This window comes from Gadus morhua, unplaced genomic scaffold (genome assembly GCF_902167405.1).
Source record: "Gadus morhua unplaced genomic scaffold, gadMor3.0, whole genome shotgun sequence".
Classification (NCBI taxonomy): Eukaryota; Metazoa; Chordata; class Actinopteri; order Gadiformes; family Gadidae; genus Gadus; species Gadus morhua.
In genome coordinates, this window is record NW_021964145.1 from 464,983 (window position 1) to 482,713 (window position 17,731).

General features: G+C 43.8%; 1 non-coding gene across 1 annotated transcript; it reads right to left on the reverse strand.

Moving 5' to 3' along the window:
• Positions 1-15,876: 15,876 nt before the first annotated feature.
• On the reverse strand, positions 15,877-15,982 carry LOC115539197 (U6 spliceosomal RNA). The gene has a single exon (XR_003975760.1). It is a non-coding gene; the product is annotated as a U6 spliceosomal RNA (small nuclear RNA).
• Between the last annotated feature and the right edge of the window lie 1,749 nt (positions 15,983-17,731).

The window sequence follows — 17,731 nt, forward strand, 5'->3', positions numbered from 1 at the left end:
TCGACAGGTAAATCTCATTTTCCATGCTTTGTTAAGCAAGCCTTTTCCTGTTGGATTATGTTTCCCATCTTCTCTCAGAGCTCTGAATATCTATATGACTGCAAAACCTGTTATTACTGTTATTACAAGAAGGAAGCGGCCAAGAAGAGCCCCCAAGAAGGCACCCAAGCCTATGTTGTGTGCCCTATCTTTGCAGCCAATTACAAAAGATCATGACTGAAAAAAAAATCAAAACAAAATGAACACTTTGACTGCAGGCAAACACAACGCAGATTCAGCCGGTCACACTTGGATCTATAAATGCCCGTAACACAAAGAAAGCCTTGTGTCCGTACCTAACCCTAACCCAGAGAACGAAGATCACGGCCGAACATCGCAATATGGACACCAACAAGGCCACTCCTGATTTGAAACCCAGTGCGCAACCACCAAGCCCTGAAGACTTGATGGAAGCCCGTCGAGTGGATGAAGAAGGGAGCAAGGTGCCTGCTCGGGAATCTATATATACAGGTGCTGGTCATATTATTAGAATATCATGAAAAAGTTGATTTATTTCATTAATTCCATTTAGAAAGTCAAACCTGTAGAATGTATACATTCATTCCAAACAGACTGATACATTATAAGTGTTTTTTGCCAAAAAGAAGATGATTATAGCTGACAACCAATGAAAACCCTAAATTCAACATCTCAGAAAATTAGAATATGGTGAAAAGGTCAGATATTGAAGACACCTGGTGCCACACTCTAATTAGCTAACTAACTCAAAACACCTGGAAAAGCCTTTAAATGGTCTCTCGTTTTGATTCTGTATGACACACAATCATGGGGAAGACTGCTGACTTGACAACTGTCCAAAAGATGACCATTGATACTTTAAAGAAGGAGGGCAAGACACAAAAGGTCATTGCCAAAGAGGTTGGATGTTCCCAGAGCTCTGTGTCCAAGCACATTAATAGAGAGGCGAAGGGAAGAAAAAGATGTGGTAGAAAAGAGTGTACAAGCAAGAGGGATAAACGCGCCCTGGAGAGGATTGTCAAACAAAACCGATTCAAAAATGTGGGGGAGATCCACAAAGAGTGGACTGTAGCTGGAGTCAGTGCTTCAAGAAGCACCACACACCGACGTATGCAAGATATGGGCTTCAGCTGTCGCATTCCTCGTGTAAAGCCACTCTTGAATAAGAGACAACGTCAAAAGCGTCTCGCCTGGGCTCAAGACAAAAAGGACTGGACTGCTGCTGAGTGGTCCAAAGTTATGTTTTCAGATGAAAGTAAATTTTGTATCTCCTTTGGAAATCAAGGTCCCAGAGTCTGGAGGAAGACAGGAGAGGCACAGAATCCACGTTGCCTGAAGTCCAGTGTAAAATTTCCACAGTCAGTAATGGTCTGGGGTGCCATGTCATCTGCTGCTGTTGGTCCACTGTGTTTCCTGAGGTCCAGGGTCAATGCAGCAGTCTACCAGGAAGTTTTAGAACACTTTATGCTGCCTGCCGCGGACCAACTTTATGGAGGTGACGATTTCATTTTCCAACATGACTTGGCACCTGCACACAGTGCCAAATCTACCAGTACCTGGTTTAAGGACCATGGTATCCCTCTTCTTGATTGGCCTGCAAACTCACCTGACCTTAACCCCATAGAAAACCTATGGGGTATTGTGAAGCGGAAGATGCGAGATGCCAGACCCAACAATGCTGAAGAGCTGAAGGCCACTATTAAAGCAACCTGGGCTCTCATAACACCTGAGGAGTGCAACAGACTGGTCGACTCCATGCCACGCCGTATTGCTGCAGCAATTCAGGCAAAAGGAGCTGCAACTAAGTATTGATTGCCATACATGCTGAAACTTTCCATGTTCATACTTTTCAGTTGGCCCACATTTCTAAAAAATCATTTTTTGTACTAGTCGTAACTAATATTCTAATTTTCTGAGATACTGAATTTGGGATTTTCAGTAATTGTCAGTACTAATCATCCAAATTAAAAGAAATAAACATTTCAAATATATCACACTGTGTGTAATGAATTGATATAATATGTAAGTTTCACGTTCTGAATATAATTACTGAAATAAATCAACTTTTTCATGATATTCTAATAATTTGACCAGCACCTGTATGTTCAACGGTGAGTTTGTCAGTGTCACCCATATTCCGCCAGAACTTACACTGCCCAATTTGGAATTTTTGTCAGAGTGTCACCATTGAACATATTTCGAGTTGGAAGTTGGAATTTGTCAGTGTCACCATTGAACATGTGTCGACTTGGAAGTTGGAAGTATGACCATTGAACATGTGTGGATTTGGAAGTTGGAAGTTGGAATTTGTCAGTGTCACCCAGATTCAGCCAGACCTTACACTGCCCAATTTGGAATTTTTGTCAGTGTCACCATTGAACATGTGTCGATTTGGAAGTTGGAAGATGGAATTTGTCAGTGTCACCATTGAACATATGTAGATTTGGAAGTTGGGATTTGGAAGTATCACCATTGAACATATGTCGATTTGGAAGTTGGAACCTTCCCAATTCCCACTTTCGACTTCCAAATCGAAGTCACAACATGTGATAGTCACAACATGTTGTACTTTTATCCCCAATAACACAGCTCCGGATGTGTTGGTGGCCAGGGCACTGGCACGATTACAATCCCTCAGGTTCGAATAGGCAGAGAACTCCGGCATTATGACCCTTTGACAGGATGGATGGAGAATATGTTTGGGAGGTGGAAAGGCATGATCCAGTCAGTGCCCGTCGCGGGAATAATGGCAGTAACCGTGTTAATTGTAGCCGGCTGCCGTTGTATTCCCTGCGCACGAGGGCTACTGCATCGGCTGATCACCACAGCAGTGGGCGCTACAGAAGCGCCAAGTGCCATTCAGGCTTACATGGGGATCAGATATGATCCGGTGAAAGTGGACGAGACATCACCTGAGGGGCCCGACCCTATCCAGCTGTAATATGTAGAATAGTCAACACCTATACTATTCTAGTAGAAGCGCCTGTATATAAGATAATCAATATCCCGGATTTATTTGAATAATTAATTATTGAACCACCAAGACGAGTTGTTTGTTATTATATAGTATTGTTTGGTTGCGAGTGCAACCCGTTATTTCTGTATCGCTGCATTGATAATGGTACTGTTGATCTTCTTTGAGACGGTTGTTTACAGGCCACCTGTTGCTGACACGACGACGATGGAGAACCTGTTTGGAAGCTCCCATGATGTAAAATAAACCTCTTTGTGAGCTGAGCCCTTGACAAGGAGGGACGAGTCTTGGGTTCATGAATTACAGGCCCGACGGCGACAGAAGAAACAATGGCTACGATAATAACAACGCCCAAAACCACCCACATGCAATACACGAAGATCACCTGAACCACCCATATCCATGCTAGCCTATCAATCATTTAGAATTTTTAAAATTGTATTATGACTACCAATTTTTACTTTACTTTTGCACATGTTGAAAATTGTATGACCTTGTAGCACATAACCAAAAGTGTTAGCTCAGGATTTCTATGGATACTTTTGTTTGAGTGCTGTTTGACCATATGATTGTATGATAACAAGATATATGTTCATTGTTGTATTGTTAAATAATGACCTGTATTTCCAATGAGACCCACAATGTGAATACCGTTTCAGTATTATCGGGAACGCATAGTGGTTTTTCTCTATTCGGTAGAGTTTCTGCCACACGGTTGATGATGTTGATGATTTTTCCTACTTTGATTATGTTTTCGGTGTGGTAAATGGTGTTTATGATTTAAAATATTATTGTTTGGTCATCTGAGATGACCAAGGAGGGATTGTTACGTATTTTAAGAATCTAAGCTACCCACACAATGACCCAATGAAGCAGGACCAAACATATAAGCCGTAAATACTATACATAGCCACAAGGGGAGCAAGACCTTATTGGAGGCTGCTCCAGCCACAGATAGCAGCACCTTTACATATATATATAGCAATGTTCTTCAGGGAAAGAGGGGTCGAATCCAAAGGAATAGCTTTAAAGAGACTTTATTTGTATAAAGTATTTTCGGTATGGTAAACTGATGCTCTGAAGTAAAGAGAGATTGAAGATGTGTTCTAAGCACGTGCGAGCGTATTCTCCTAGCTGATCACAGGCATAAACCCACCTATGTCTAGTCGCTGCCGAGAGAGTTCTGATCTGCCTTCACGAGCTGGAGGCTTCTTATGGACTCAGCGAGGACCGGAAGACTTGGAGAGGAACCGGTGTGACGTAATCCTCGGTTTTCCTCGCCTGGTCTGTGGTGCTGCCCTCTGTGGCTAAAGTATCTATTGCAGCCTTCAGTAATGTCCTGCTTTCCCTTGTGGCTATGTGTAGTATTTACGGCTTATATGTTTGGTCCTACCCCCTATTGGTTAAGTGAGGGAAATACAGCTTGTGTTCCTAAAATACGTAACAATATGAAGAAGCAAAAGCCTTTACTTCGCCCCGGCCACGCCCACTTGACGGACTCTACTTGTGCACACGAGGCGAAGAGCTTTAGAGATTTTCAGCGACCCCCGCGAGGGGACATGGGCCTCTGCCCATGTCCCGTAGTAGCCAGAGTTATTATCTCTCACACGTGTTCGACACGATTCCTAGACTTTCGTTCAATAGTCACTTACCATGCCGAAACATGCCTACTTTAACAATAAACTCTCTTAAAAGCTATCCCGGATTTGAACCCTTTCCTTGAAGAACTACTCAGCACATGTAATATGTCTCCAACACGGTACAAACATTAGATCTAGACGGGAGTGGATACCTTCTATCTACAGTCCCATAAAAAACACACTTCTGGCCCCTTGCTCCTTGAATATAATTATTTAATTAAAGGCAGCTATTGCAGCCTTCAGTAAGGTCCTGCTCCCTTTGTGGCTGTGTATAGTATTTATGGCTTATATGTTTGGTCCTGCTTCCTAGTGGTTCTGTGAGGGTAATACAGCTTGTGTGTTTTAATCTGCTTCCTAGAGGCTATGTGGACAGTGGCGGTTCTAGAGATTTTGCCCTGGGGTGGCAGAGGGGGGGCAATAGGTCCAGAGGGGGGGCGGAGGTGCGGGGAGCAATTTATGGGAAAAAAATAGTTCTAACTCACATAGTCATATAACAATTGTTTGTAACACCAAGGAAAACTGATTACACTACTTCATCAGTGTTTTCTATAATTGCATAAGAATTCCTTCAGAATGTGAATGATCAACATCCATTCAGATGCCATATCTATGGTCATTAAGGTAAATGGTAAAATTACGCGTGCCAAGCATAAAATCATGTCTGCACTGTGTAGGAGCCATTTCTTTATTTTCCCTTGAGTTCATTTACCTGCCATGTCTATTAATCCCTTTGTATATTGGTGGTTTTGAATATTCAGCTTTGGGCTCCCAGTCAGCCACTTCCTCAGGTGCTCTCCCAGTAGAAGAATAGATAAATACAAGTGTTTATGTCTGCTAGTCCTGCAGGACATTTGCCCTTGAGACAAATAAACCTCATACTGTTAGTACTTCTACATGCAACCATTTTGAAAGGTCTGCATATATTTTTTACAAGTTCATCTTTTTCTAGGTAATGAAGTCAGTCTTGAAGAAAGGATACATTTTAACCATAACACTTTATTTTTGGCAGAAGACTGGAATTGACAACAGTAACAGAATCGCTCACACACACACACACACACACACACACACACACACACACACACACACACACACACACACACACACACACACACACACACACACACACACACACACACACCATTTAAGGTTCACATATTTGGGGCCTGTTCGATTCTATTGAAAAAAAAAATACAGAAAAGTCATGTGTAAACACTCGTACTACTGAATAGTACCATCAGTCATACAACAGGAATACTGAAAACTTCATCCATATCAAGGTTAATCCATGAACTACAATGTATGTCTAAATATGAACACACTGTCTCTCCCCCCTCCCTTCTCTGTCAGGCACACACACATGGCCCTCTCATTCTATTCAAAATTAATTTCAGAAAAAACATCTTACGACTCCAGTCGATTCTCTTCAGTTCAGTTCTATTCTGTTCAGACAAAAATACTTAATTAAGAACATCAAAAAGTCTGAACATTGATTATAATTCACCAGTCCTAATAAGTATCACACAGGAGGCTTCATCCATCAAGTGCTTAAGACAACTTCAGTCGGCTGTTTTTGTGTTTTGCAGCAAACCGCTCTACAAAGACATTTAGGTCAAGTGCTTTAGCTCTCTCTTTTTCGATACTCAGCACTGCTAAATTTGATAATCGTTCAGCACTGATTGTTGACCGCAGGTGGTCTTTAACCAGTTTCAGGACCGAAAAGCTGCGTTCGCAGCCGGCAGTGGTGACCGGGAGAACAGCTGCTATTATACACAACCGGTACAGCTCGCACATAACTTCTTTAAATGGCTCCAAACATTTAATGAAACCACTGACTGAGGATGGACTGTTTTCTGTTCCTTTATATTTTTCCAGAAGTCGTTTTGCTTGCTTAATTTCATTGGCCAAGTCTTCGGTGTTTGCACTGTACTCTCCACCTAACAGATTAATTAGGTCCTCCCTCAAAAATGAATCACTGTTAGGATTTAGACCCTGAATCCCCCTCATTATATTGATGTTAGCCTTGGAGAAGCGCTTCTCCATCTCAGTAATTAATTGATCAATGATTGGAAGATATATTTGTCGTCTAAAGGCATCTTTGCCATCAACCTCCCCTCTCTGTCCCAGTGTTGAGGTCACGACGCTGTCATTTAGTGTTTTTGCCTGTTTTTTTTACCCTTTTCAACCTAACAGCCACAGGGATTCTGCAACTTTCACATGTTTGCTTAACTGTCTCCCACATTTCATCAAACCGCCTGTGGTTGCTGCGATGTTCATCCAAAGTCTGCCCAAGACATTCCACCATATCTACAGCCTTCAATAAATCAGTGTTTGGTGACTGAAGGAGATCACTGACATATTTTGTCTCACCCAACACTGTTCTAAAGACTGTCAGTAGTCCAATGAAGTTTAGGTCAATCTGATGAAACAGACCCCTTGCCTTAACAGCTCTCTCAGAGTCGGACTCATTAGCCACATCATCCAAAACTTTCAATACAGCTGTCAAACGATCCATTATGTTTCGGCATGCCGTATAGCGGCACGCCCACCTGGTGTCGCTGAGGCTGGGCAGCTCCCTAGGTGGACCTTGAAACATTTCTGTTTGTTTTTGCAGCCACTTCTCATGGACATACGAGCCAGACATAAACACATACAAATGTTGAAGCAAGGAGAAAAACTCTCCAGCTTCTGGAACTTTTTTGACACAATCCACCAACACCAGATTTAGGCAATGTGCATTGCAATGCACATAGAATGCATGTTTTGCCTCCTTCTTAATCCTCGTCTGGACTCCCGAGCAAGTCCCACTCATCACTGATGCACCATCGTATCCCTGACCGACAAGGTTTTCCCTGTATTCAAGACCAAATTTCGTCAAACAAGCAATGATCATGCTAGCCAAGCTCCCTGCATCCAAGTGTTTTGCTTCCGAAAACCCCAGAAAACTCTCACGTACCGCACCATCATAATAATACCTCAGGACAATGGACATTTGCTCCTTTTTACTTATATCTTTTGTCTCATCTGCCATAACTGAGAAATACTTACTGGCTTTAACTTCATCCATAATTTCACCCAGTACCATTTCTGCTAAGTTGTCCAGGATCTCATTTTGAATCGCTTTGGATGTGTAAGTTGCGTTTCTAGGTCCCTCTTTTAACCTTTTTTTAATGAAGGGATCATGCTTACTCACCAAATTTAAAATTTCACGAAAATTTCCCTGGTTTTTTGATGTCTCTGATTCCCTATGACCACGTTGGGCAATGTTTTGTGTGGCTTTGAGGAGCAGCACTTCACCTAGAGTTTTTAAGTAATGCTTATTTTCTTCAATTTGATCTTTATTTGTTTTGCTGATCATACCCAGGACTGATGTTTTGTTTTTTGCCATTTTTTGGTATTCCCCCCATGCCATCATCGCATTTGCATGTGCCTCTGACTTATTGTGCAAACTAAACCCCCCATCTTTGTTAGTGGCCTTTTTCCAATTGGAGTAACCCCCCTTTGATGAAAAAACAGTGCCCTGCCCTTTTGAACAGCCAAAATGCCTGCAAGCAAAACAATACGCTGCATTTTGTGCTTGTGAATATTCTAACCATGTGTGTTCAGCATACCAGTCCTTGCGGAAAGATCGCAGTGCACAGCCTTGCATGGTCTTGGGAAAGGCTTTCAGGTGTGGCTGTGTTGGTCCTTCCAACTTTGTCTTTGATATATCTATAAGTAGAGAGAGAAACTCAACATACTAGTGCAGTGAGGGAAACACTGACACATACAGTACCTGAGAGGCTAATGCATATTTAATTAATGGACAAGTTCAATATGCAACTTCAATGTGCAAAAGACAATTGTAAAGCCTATATTGCTATTGCCCATGTCATCAAAAGACAAAACATACAAATATGGCTCATGAGCTTCATGATCTCTCAAACCCCCCCAAACCACTAGTTCTAACTCAAAGTTGAGCAACACTGCTCTGACATACCATGAGCTCCAGGTGGAAGCTCACGCTCCTCCTCTCCTTCATGCCCCTGATGCCGCTCACACTCCTCTCCCTCCAGATGATGCTCACACTCCTCCTCTCCTTCATGCCCCTGATGCCGCTCACACTCCTCTCCCTCCAGATGATGCTCACACTCCTCCTCTCCTTCATGCCCCTGATGCCGCTCACACTCCTCTCCCTTCTGCTGCTGCTCCTCCTCTCCCTCCAGATGATGCTCACACTCCTCCTCTCCTTCATGCTCCTGATGCTGTTCACGCTCCTCCTCTCCCTCCTGCTGCTGCTCCTCCTCACCCTCCAGATGCTGCTCACTCTCCTCCTCTCCTTCATGCTCCTGATGCTGTTCACGCTCCTCCTCTCCCTCCTGCTCCTGATGCTGCTCACGCACCTCCTCTCCCTGCTGCTCCTCCTCTCTCTCCTGCACTTCATGCTCACAATCCTCTCCCTCAGGTGTCTCCTCTGTCTGCTCTAATATCTTTGCTCTTTTGGGTGGGTGAAAAAAAACCAAAATACTCTGCTGTCTCCTACCTAGATTAGACATCAACATGAAAGTTATTAGATTAAAGTCACGTAGCTATGGTCTGTAAATTCAATGTTACATTCACACACATCTGTTTACTATGTTTATGCAATGTTTACTATGGTACTGACTAGGCTAGGCCTGCAGCGGATTCGAATTGTATCCGAATCCGTTCGGTTCGTTTACCACAGTTCGGAACATTCTGGTGATCCGCGGATTTCGGTTTCATGAAGGCATTGCCTTATGTAGCGTATTTTGCCTACTGTAGCCTACGTCCGATACAAAAGGGTGTTTAGGACCCAGCGGAATGCATTCTCTCCAGTGCTGCCCGAGCCAATGAGGTAGCTGTAATAGGTTGTTTTCTGAAGTTCAAGCGCACGATTCCTAAATTTAAAGAAAGCAATTGATACAATTATATTCTAAATATACGGGAGATAAATACAAACGGGTGATAGCGGGATAACGGCCTTCGAGGTCGTCCGGTTCGATGGAAATAATGGACAGGTAGAGGCAACTCTGGCTTCATGCTGCGCTCGTCGCCAGAGTTCTAAGCCTCGTCGGCCGTTATCCCTTACATGTTACACTCAGTGCACCATGTTTTCAAATGCATTTAGGGGAACATTTATTGCACAAAAAAGCCTTGCAAGTTGTCTGATTGCAGTCAATTAACACATTGCAAATAGCCTGTGGGTCTCATTCATTTTTGTGTTTCTCCCCCAAACCCTCCGTCAAAAAAAAGTCCGCCTTTTTACTACCACGGACATGATCCTAATCCGAACCGTATCCGAAACCGAGGCCCAAAACGGTTATCTGAACCGAACCGTGGACACACTGATCCGTTTCACCACTAGTACTGACGTTGGTACTGATGAACAGCAACCTATGCAAACTAACACAACATTTTAAAATTAATCTACTAGAACTACCCCAAAGCAAAGACAAATAGCTGCTATCGCTAGTTTTGGAACTAGTTGTTAGTTAGCTATGTCTGGAACACGAATAGCGCTAGCGCACCATGCTAGCAGTGGATTATGCTAAAACCAAAAGAAATAATTGGATTCCAAAATTGTGACTCAGTACAGGGCTGTATTGGCTTAGTTTACATGAAAAGGATTGATGATTTTGACCAACCTCTCCCTCCTTTGTTCATTATTTTCACGCCGCTGAAATTGCAATAGGTGAGATTACTCGTGTGGTGCTGGTTGAGACGGTGGTCGCAGTCACGGTGCGTGACTGGCAGAAAGGGCGAAACCATTTAGAAATTCCAGTGGGGGTGAGGTCGGAGGATGTTTTAAAAAGTAGTCTTCTTGGGTGGGTCAGAGAGAAGATAGTAAGCGCATTTATGTGAATAAACCACTATGTTTGAAAACTAGAATTGATACTTTAATTGGAAATAAAATGGGGTGGCAACTGGGGAGGCAAACTATATACCTGGGGTGGCAAATGCCACCCCGTGCCACCCCTTAAAACCGCCACTGTATGTGGAGGCAGCTTATGTTCTTAAAATACGTAACAGACACCAGGACGGTCACCATCTGCAAGCAAAGTAACACGGGTTACATCTTGCCTCATGACGGCCATTTTGTATTTGGTGACCATTTTGTATTTGTTTAGAATGATATTGTTACGTATTTTAAGCACATAAGCTGCCCCCACATAGCCGCTGGGAAGCAGGATCGAACACACAAGCTGCACAACCCTCACATAGCCACTAGGAAGCAGGATCGAACACATCAGCTGCAATAACTACTCCGGCCACAGATGGCAGCACCTTTAGACAAGCGTGGAGGGAGGAACTATTACGTCGCACCGGCCATGCCCACTTGACCCTATCAAGCTCGACAAAGAGATTGGAGTGCAGAGCTGATAGCCAGACCCGCAGAGAGCCTGGGGCTCGAAGTAGCTCTACGGTATTTCTCTCACACGCGTTAGATACAATTCCCTCCCTTCTGCTTCATAGTTACCGTACCAAAATGAACCAACGAAGACGGAGGACTACTCTATGGTAAGTTTTTTCCTTTAATCAAAACTAAACAATGTTAAAATACCTGGTACTATGCTGTGTATGAGGTGCAGGTAATTTTGTAATTGTTTTAGCATTTCCTGGGGTTGTGCGGTGTATGGAACACAGGAATTTGCAAATTTCCAAATTTTGGCCCACATTAGGGACTAGGCCGAGGGTGAACCCGGACCTAGTATTTAGCCCTTTTAGCGAATTTATTGATTCCAACCACTTATCTTAATCCTAACCTTAACCTTTAGCCTTATTCCCTAACCTTAACCCGAGTCTTTATCCCGACCACTGACCTAAATCTAAGGCTCCGTTTACACAAAGGGAAAACGCAGATATTTTCACACGGTTTGGCCTCTCATTTACACGAAAACACAGTTTTTGTCACAGAAAACGATCATTTATAAAAACTCCGGCCAAAGTGGAGATTTCTGAAAACGCCGGTTACGTGTTGTCGTGTCAACGGATAGAAACGGGGTTTTAGGTTCTGAAACGTCACATTATGCGCCAGGAAATGCTTAACGTCATATGAGCGCCCTATGTTTACAGTTTGTTTGTTACAGGAAGACGCTCGTGTTATTCGTTGTTGTTGATTCTGAGGATTCTGATTGGCTTGCATGGCTTTATCCTTCTCCCTACACTGCCACCCATAGGTTTGGCATAGTTATAATGTCCCAACGGCGTATTTATGCGTTTTGATGTAAACGACAACTTTTTTGAAAACGATGTTGTGTGCACAATGTTATTTTTGAAAACGGAGGGGGGGAAATATTTGTTTCTATAAATGCCCTGCTACGTATAAACGTGGCCTTAATCCTTTATCCTTATTCCCTAACCTTAACCCAACAACGAAAAATCTTGCCTATCTTAACGTCATCCGAACAATGAAAAATCTTGCCTATCTTAACACCGACCGAACAACGAAAAATCTTGCCTATCCGGACGCCAACCGAACAACGAAGAATAAGGATGAACAACTATGCGGGTAAACCAACCATGGAAACCTTATATGAAGAAAGGGTTCTTGATGGATTATGGGACGTACCCGAGAGTTCTATGTCGTATAGGCTTCGCCTTTTAAGGCTATCGCTATTGGGTTATCCCTAGGCGTGAGCCGTAGCACTGAAAAATTGGTAATCCCCGCCCACCAACAGCGTGGGCCTCAATTACGTCCGCGTGCGGCGTGCCTCAACGACGTCCGCATTTCGCAGATAGTCGGGCGCCGGCGGACGTTCCTACTTAGGCCTATTAATTAACGTTCAAAAGCTATTAAATCTTCAACAAAATATACAGATACTGACAAAATCAGTTCCAGGGAGTATATAGGGATTATTTATGTTGTTTTTAATGGTGTTTTTTTCTGGAACGAGTATTCAAATATTCGCTCGGAAAAACCAACGAGTATTCGGAGCCTGAAAAATGGCATTCGGGCCAGCCCTAGACTCCAGGACGGTCCCCATCTGCAAGCAATGTAACACGGGTTACATCTTGCCTCATGACGGCCATTTTGTATTTGGTGACCATTTTGTATTTGTTTAGAATGATATTGTTACGTATTTTAAGCACATAAGCTGCCCCCACATAGCCGCTGGGAAGCAGGATCGAACACATAAGCTGCACAACCCTCACATAGCCACTAGGAAGCAGGATCGAACACATCAGCTGCAATAACTACTCCAGGCACAGATGGCAGCACCTTTAGACAAGCGTGGAGGGAGGAACTATTATGTCGCACCGGCCACGCCCACTTGACCCTATCAAGCTCGACAGAGAGATTGGAGTGCAGAGCTGATAGCCAGACCCGCAGAGAGCCTGGGGCTCGAAGTAGCTCTACGGTATTTCTCTCACACGCGTTAGTTACAATTCCCTCCCTTCTGCTTCATAGTTACCGTACCAAAATGAACCAACGAAGACGGAGGACTACTCTATGGTAAGTTTTTTCCTTTAATCAAAACTAAACAATGTTAAAATACCTGGTACTATGCTGTGTATGAGGTGCAGGTAATTTTGTAATTGTTTTAGCATTTCCTGGGGTTGTACGGTGTATGGAACACAGGAATTTGCCAATTTCAAAAATATCGCCCACATTAGGGACTAGGGCATGTAGCGGGGCCCCAGGGCTACCACGGGCACTATTCAGAATTCCAACGCTCCGCTGTTCCTTTAAATCGCTTCACTTCAAATTTTTAAAATCAAGATTGCAGTACCCAAAAAAGTCCGCTGGGGCTAGAGCTATCCGAGGGTGGTCTCGGAATTCCCACGCCCCGCTGTTTGCCCGAGCTAGGTCCAAAAAAACGTTTTTGAAAAGTGGTAAGTTGCCCTTAACCTAACCCTAACCCATTAACAAACGACTCAAAATGGCCTAAAACGTGCTCCTAGACACTTTCTGTGTGAACCTTTTTGACCCCGCACTTGGTCAGATTTTCACAAAATTGTACATGGGGGGGGGGGGGGGTCAACGGCAGCTATATGAAGGAAGTTAGCTAGAACTCCAAAACTTCGCACACCTGTCTAAGGAGCCTAAAGCACCTTCCACACCAAATATCGTTAATACCCCTTTTTCCCTCGCCGAGTGGCACAAATTTTTCCCTTGCCAAGTGGCACAAATTTGAACATTTCAAATTCAATTTTCTATACCAAACCAAGCCACCAGGAGGCCAGAACTTGGCACAGACGTAGCCCTGATCCATAGCTACCACCCCATAGGGTTCATGTTCCCACGCCCCTCTCCCTGTTCCCATGGCAACGCTTTTAGGTGTTTTCCAATGTCAAAAAAAGTTGCCACTAGGGGCGCCAAATTCCCTCCCTTCTGCTTCATAGTTACCGTACCAAAATGAACCAACGAAGACGGAGGACTACTCTAAGCTTCGATGGACCGATAGCGCAAAAGATAACGTGGCTGAGGAACGTTCTTCTCTTTATTTATCCGACAGAAAAGAGGAAAAAACCCACCTCACTCGTCGCGTCGATAAAGAACTTCTTTTTTTTTACGACCCAGCAATCAGCGAACGACAACAGAGACACCCAAAGCGTCGGATCGAATCCCCGTGAAATCAACGCTTTTGACCGGCCGTTCTCGTCGTAAATGAAGACGAGAACCCTTTGTTATGTTATAATTATTATTACATTACAATATGCAAAATATGACAGACCAAAAGCCCTTATTGTGAATTTTATTTTCTTGTCTTGTTACTTATAGACCTGAATTGCATCCTTGTCCAATAGGTGGCGCTCTCGAATAATGTCTGTAGAGTGTGGTGTGGGGAGGGGGGTCTTGACCTTGGTAACCGTTTTGTATTTATTTAGAATGAGATCGTATTTACTGAACGGTTGCTAAGTTATACTTTATGTCCAATAGGGGGCGCTCTCGAATAATGTTTGTAGAGTGTGGTGTGGGGAGGGTGGCCTTGACCTTGGTGACCATTTTGTATTTGTTTAGAATGATATTGTTACGTATTTTAAAATCAAGATTGCAGTACCCAAAAAAGTCCGCTGGGGCTAGAGCTATCCGAGGGTGGTCTCGGAATTCCCACGCCCCGCTGTTTGCCCGAGCTAGGTCCAAAAAAACGTTTTTGAAAAGTGGTAAGTTGCCCTTAACCTAACCCTAACCCATTAACAAACGACTCAAAATGGCCTAAAACGTGCTCCTAGACACTTTCTGTGTGAACTTTTTTGACTCCGCACTTGGTCAGATTTTCACAAAATTGTACATGGGGGGGGGGGGGGGGGGTCAACGGCAGCTATATGAAGGAAGTTAGCTAGAACTCCAAAACTTTGCACACCTGTCTAAGGAGCCTAGAGCACCTTCCACACCAAATATCGTTAATACCCCTTTTTCCCTCGCCGAGTGGCACAAATTTTTCCCTTGCCGAGTGGCACAAATTTGAACATTTCAAATTCAATTTTCTATACCAAACCAAGCCACCAGGTGGCCAGAACTTGGCACAGACGTAGCCCTGATCCATAGCTACCACCCCATAGGGTTCATGTTCCCACGCCCCTCTCCCTGTTCCCATGGCAACGCTTTTAGGTGTTTTCCAATGTTAAAAAAAGTTGCCACTTGGGGCGCCAAATTCCCTCCCTTCTGCTTCATAGTTACCGTACCAAAATGAACCAACGAAGACGGAGGACTACTCTAAGGTAAGTTTTTTGCTTTATTCAAAACGAAACAATGTTAAAATACATGGTACTATGCTGTGTATGAGGTGCAGGTTATTTTGTAATTGTTTCAGCATTTCCTGGGGTTGTGCGGTGTATGGAACACAGGAATTTGCCAATTTCAAAAATATCGCCCACAATAGGGACTAGGGCGTGTAGAGGGGCCCCAGGGCTACCACGGGCACTATTCAGAATTCCCACGCTCCGCTGTTCCTTTAAATCGCTTCACTTCAAATTTTTAAAATCAAGATTGCAGTACCCAAAAAAGTCCGCTGGGGCTAGAGCTATCCGAGAGTGGTCTCGGAATTCCCACGCCCCGCTGTTTGCCCGAGCTAGGTCCAAAAAAAACGTTTTTGAAAAGTGGTAAGTTGCCCTTAACCTAACCCTAACCCATTAGCAAACGACTCAAAATGGCCTAAAACGTGCTCCTAGACACTTTCTGTGTGAACTTTTTTGACTCCACACGTGCTCAAATTTTCACAAGATTTTACATGGGGGGGGGGGTCAATGGCAGCTATATGAAGGAAGTTGGCTAGAACTCCAAAACTTTGAATTAAAACTTAAAAGATAGAACGCTTCACGAATTTGCGTGTCATCCTTGCGCAGGGGCCATGCTAATCTTCTCTGTATCGTTCCAATTTTAGTAGATGTGATACCGAAGTAACACAATAACCGCCTAATCCTCAGTTACCTATGTACCTCTGCTCAGACACCAAACGCTATCTGCTGGTGGAGCTACAACAGACGATTCATACGTTGGGCGATTTGCGGTTGCTGAGAAACAGAAAGCTTCGATGGACCGATAGCGCAAAAGATAACGTGGCTGAGGAACGTTCTTCTCTTTATTTATCCGACAGAAAAGAGGAAAAAACCCACCTCACTCGTCGCGTCGATAAAGAACTTCTTTTTTTTTACGACCCAGCAATCAGCGAACGACAACAGAGACACCCAAAGCGTCGGATCGAATCCCCGTGAAATCAACGCTTTTGACCGGCCGTTCTCGTCGTAAATGAAGACGAGAACCCTTTGTTATGTTATAATTATTATTACATTACAATATGCAAAATATGACAGACCAAAAGCCCTTATTGTGAATTTTATTTTCTTGTCTTGTTACTTATAGACCTGAATTGCATCCTTGTCCAATAGGTGGCGCTCTCGAATAATGTCTGTAGAGTGTGGTGTGGGGAGGGGTTCTTGACCTTGGTAACCGTTTTGTATTGATTTAGAATGAGATCGTATTTACTTAACGGTTGCTAAGTTATACTTTATGTCCAATAGGGGGCGCTCTCGAATAATGTTTGTAGAGTGTGGTGTGGGGAGGGTGGCCTTGACCTTGGTGACCATTTTGTATTTGTTTAGAATGATATTGTTACGTATTTTAAAATCAAGATTGCAGTACCCAAAAAAGTCAGCTGGGGCTAGAGCTATCCGAGGGTGGTCTCGGAATTCCCACGCCCCGCTGTTTGCCCGAGCTAGGTCCAAAAAAACGTTTTTGAAAAGTGGTAAGTTGCCCTTAACCTAACCCTAACCCATTAACAAACGACTCAAAATGGCCTAAAACGTGCTCCTAGACACTTTCTGTGTGAACTTTTTTGACTCCGCACTTGGTCAGATTTTCACAAAATTGTACATGGGGGGGGGGGGGGGGGGGGGGTCAACGGCAGCTATATGAAGGAAGTTAGCTAGAACTCCAAAACTTCGCACACCTGTCTAAGGAGCCTAGAGCACCTTCCACACCAAATATCGTTAATACCCCTTTTTCCCTCGCCGAGTGGCACAAATTTTTCCCTTGCCGAGTGGCACAAATTTGAACATTTCAAATTCAATTTTCTATACCAAACCAAGCCACCAGGTGGCCAGAACTTGGCACAGACGTAGCCCTGATCCATAGCTACCACCCCATAGGGTTCATGTTCCCACGCCCCTCTCCCTGTTCCCATGGCAACGCTTTTAGGTGTTTTCCAATGTTAAAAAAAGTTGCCACTTGGGGCGCCAAATTCCCTCCCTTCTGCTTCATAGTTACCGTACCAAAATGAACCAACGAAGACGGAGGACTACTCTAAGGTAAGTTTTTTGCTTTATTCAAAACGAAACAATGTTAAAATACATGGTACTATGCTGTGTATGAGGTGCAGGTTATTTTGTAATTGTTTCAGCATTTCCTGGGGTTGTGCGGTGTATGGAACACAGGAATTTGCCAATTTCAAAAATATCGCCCACAATAGGGACTAGGGCGTGTAGAGGGGCCCCAGGGCTACCACGGGCACTATTCAGAATTCCCACGCTCCGCTGTTCCTTTAAATCGCTTCACTTCAAATTTTTAAAATCAAGATTGCAGTACCCAAAAAAGTCCGCTGGGGCTAGAGCTATCCGAGAGTGGTCTCGGAATTCCCACGCCCCGCTGTTTGCCCGA